Source organism: Pseudomyrmex gracilis, unplaced genomic scaffold (genome assembly GCF_002006095.1).
Source record: "Pseudomyrmex gracilis isolate BER0280 unplaced genomic scaffold, ASM200609v1 scaffold_4746, whole genome shotgun sequence".
NCBI lineage: Eukaryota > Metazoa > Arthropoda > Insecta > Hymenoptera > Formicidae > Pseudomyrmex > Pseudomyrmex gracilis.
The window spans coordinates 1-3,473 of NW_018025330.1; the positions used below are offsets into that span (position 1 = coordinate 1).

General features: G+C 30.3%; 1 long non-coding RNA gene across 1 annotated transcript; it reads right to left on the bottom strand.

Annotated features, from left to right (window-relative positions):
• Positions 1 to 648: 648 nt before the first annotated feature.
• On the bottom strand, positions 649 to 2,927 carry LOC109863407. Its single transcript, XR_002251329.1, has 3 exons — positions 2,611 to 2,927; positions 2,231 to 2,260; positions 649 to 2,169 (listed from the first exon to the last, which is right to left on the bottom strand). It is a non-coding gene; the product is annotated as an uncharacterized LOC109863407 (long non-coding RNA).
• Between the last annotated feature and the right edge of the window lie 546 nt (positions 2,928 to 3,473).

Sequence of the window (3,473 nt, forward strand, 5' to 3'; positions counted from 1 at the left end):
TTGATGCTACTTCTTGATATCACTGTTTTGTGAATCAGGTTTTGTAGGAAAAGACATTTTTATAGTATAAAAATAAATTTTTCTTGTTTAACTAAAAAAATAATGAAAAACAGTTTGCGTTAAGATTTTTAAGTTAAGTTAATTTAAATAAATTGTTACATTACAGTAAACATAAAATTTGTCATATAACATGTTACATCACATATACATTATTATCTTGTTGTTGCCAGTAAGTAACGATATAATTATTTTATTACACACACACACACAGACTAACAATAAGTAACTATATAATTACTTCATTACAGAGTTATATTGCATAAATAAGAGAAAATTATATAATCCTAATATAAATCAAGTATAATAACTCATTATATGTTACTCCCGTTATGTAGCAGGTATATTTTGTGTTTGCTGGGATACTACGTAAATTTTTTTAGAATTTTTCTATATCTTTAACATAGAGAAAAATGCAGTGGAACATAAACGATTCTAGTTTACGGATAGAAGATGCCAAAAAAACGTCTGCAGTTTGACGGTTAATATCCTTACGAAAAAGAATTACTGGCAGTAATATATTGCGGCATTATTACGAAAGAATTACTGGCATTCTGTGTAATTGCCAGTAATATTCTTAGTGATTCCTGTAATACCTAGTAATATTCTTGTGTGATTGTCAGTAATATTTATATTACTAACTTTATTTATATGTAATCGGCAATAGTTCTTTTCGTAAGGGTATCAGTATCACAGTATAAATAAAAACAATAGATCCACTCGATGTCTTGAGACTTGCAAAATATATGAATAAAGAATGTTGTTTAAAGAAATCGCTATTGTACTTTCTACTTTTTGTATCTTTTTGAAACAGATGTGCCTGTTTTTTTTTTTTAAATTCGAATGTTTGGCTTGGAAAATATGTATTTAATAACTTCTCTAATGTAGTAATATCTTCTTTTTTCGCTTTTTTGCTTTCTTTAATGCTTATTTTAGTTCTAAATGAGATAGTTTTCTTTTATATTTTTTTATCTGTCAATAAAGATGTACTTAGAGATGTAGAAAATAGTAACGTGAAAATGTTTGTGTCCCTAATTTTCTATGTCTGATGTCTTTTGCTATTGTTTCTTCTATATCCAGGTGTTTTTCAATAAACGTCAAATCTACTATATTATTTTTTTGTGTATTATGTTCTTGTCCTTTTTTTGTATATTGTTAATATTTGAAATGTTATTGGTTTTTGTAGTTTAGCTTGCATTTTTGTCTGTAAGATCAAAGTAAGATTAAAGTTGTGTGTAAAAACTGTTTTTTGAAAGATGATTTAAGACAGTTTTGATAACCTAACCTAGTAGAATGTTATTCTAATATCATTGAAATATGTGAAAAAGTAACTTAATTTTCACAATATAATCTGAAATGGTATGTGACTGCAATATTGTTTTTTCTCATAAGTTAAAAACATGTTATTTTTTAAATAAAGTTTGCATATTTTGTAACCTTATAAAGCTGTAACTATTTTTGAAAATAATTCTTACAGACTGCTACCCATATAATTTTGACCTTCAAGCAGTAATATTGCTTATATTTCTATTTTTCAAGTTTTTGTTATATAATGATAATTGAATGTGTTATATAACAACAATTAAATTTATGCTTTCATTGTTAGGTGTACAAAGTAATTCGGTGCCTTTATTTTTAACATCTTGTAACTCTAGTTCAATTTGAAATTTTTTCCTAGCTTTATGGTGATTTAAACATGTCAATCTTAAGCTTTGAGAAGTACTATAATACTTTATAATCCCGCCGACATAATCTCAAAAAACATTAGTTATCACGATGTTGTTCCAAAAAAAGCATGAGGCATTGCATCTTTAGTGCATTCCAGTTAAATAAAAGTGCTGCTCAGGTTACCAACATGATTTGTTCTGTAGTGTTATAATTGTTCTTTAAGTAAAGGTCCTAACTCATAAACCAGACAAAAAAATTTTTTACCAACAGTGGAATTAGGCAAGTGATTCATTCGATGCTGCACGATGATGCGTAATTACATATGGCAAAAGCAACTCTATAAGTCTTTTTTAGCTTGAGCTAGGAAATTTTTCTGCTTGCAGCTTATTCTCCAGATCTTGCCTCCAAACCTTGCTTCTTCAGATTATCATCATCTTCTAATCACTGCAACATCATCTAGTTGATTTTTCAAATCTCTCGAGGAAGTCAAAAAAAGCATTATTACCTTTTTTTCAAAAGAGGATTTGTCACTTGCCTGAAAGATAGTAGAAGTGTGTTGGAAATAATAAAAAATTATTTTAAAGTTTGATATATAATTTTTTAATTTTTTTTTAAATAAATGTAAACTCATGTAAAAAAGGCACCAAATTAGTTTGTACACTTACTAATAGAAACATAGAAATATATTACTTTTATTGATTGTGTAACAATTGATTATAAAACATGGTTTAAACCTTCAATTAAGCTCAACTAAATGTAATGATAACGTTAACATTGGTTTTCTACTTAAACATTTTTCATGCACTTGGCTTTAAATCTTTAGATTTAAATCTATTGGATTTAAATCTATACATAATTGAAAAGCAAATAATATAATAAACTAACCTTTCTATGTCTTCTGGAGATCAAAACAAAGTGTCTTTTGGTCCTCGTTTTTCACTACTTGCATTTTTGCAGCCTTTGAAATGATACTGATATTCACCTCTTTTACTCATATTACTCATATTACATTCATTCATATACTAGATTTTGACAAATATATACAAGATTTTAGCAACTTTTTGTTTCGATTTAAACCCTGTTTATGCGAGCAATAACCCCATTAAGTTATTCTAGAATCAATAAAATTCACCCATAGGATTTTAATGCTGGTTTGGTTTGGTTTGGTGCGCTTGTGGCTCTTGGACCTATAACGGTTAGTCCATACGCCATTCTAAGACCAGAGAGAAGCCTGAGAGCGGCCATGCCATTGTAGTTTCTTACGACGGTTTCAGCCGCTGGTTTTAACCGTATTTCGACAAAAGTGGAACTCGAAAGGCCGTTCTACATTAAACGCAAATAGCAGATCTCGTGGAATTGACCAATTGCAGAGTCAAATCAGCCATTCGACCAACGTGATTGATCAGTTCCACGAGATTTGCTACTTAAGTTTAATGGAGAACGGCCTTTGAGTTCCACTTTTGTGGAAATACGGCTAAAACCAGCGGCTGAAACCGTCGTAAGAAACTACAATGGCATGGCCGCTCTCAGGCTTATCTGCTAAAACTAGCTTGTGTTTAGGATTTTAATGCTTTTGTTTATACCATAGACTCACATAATAGACGGAACATTCGTATAAGAGGAGCTGAAGCTTCGTTAAAAGCAGAGAGAAGCCTGAGAGTGGCCAGGCCCATAAGAGTTTTTACGATCGCTATTCCGGCCCGTAAGCTAGCGCATGTCCATGGGTGGTGCACATTGGCAACTACGTA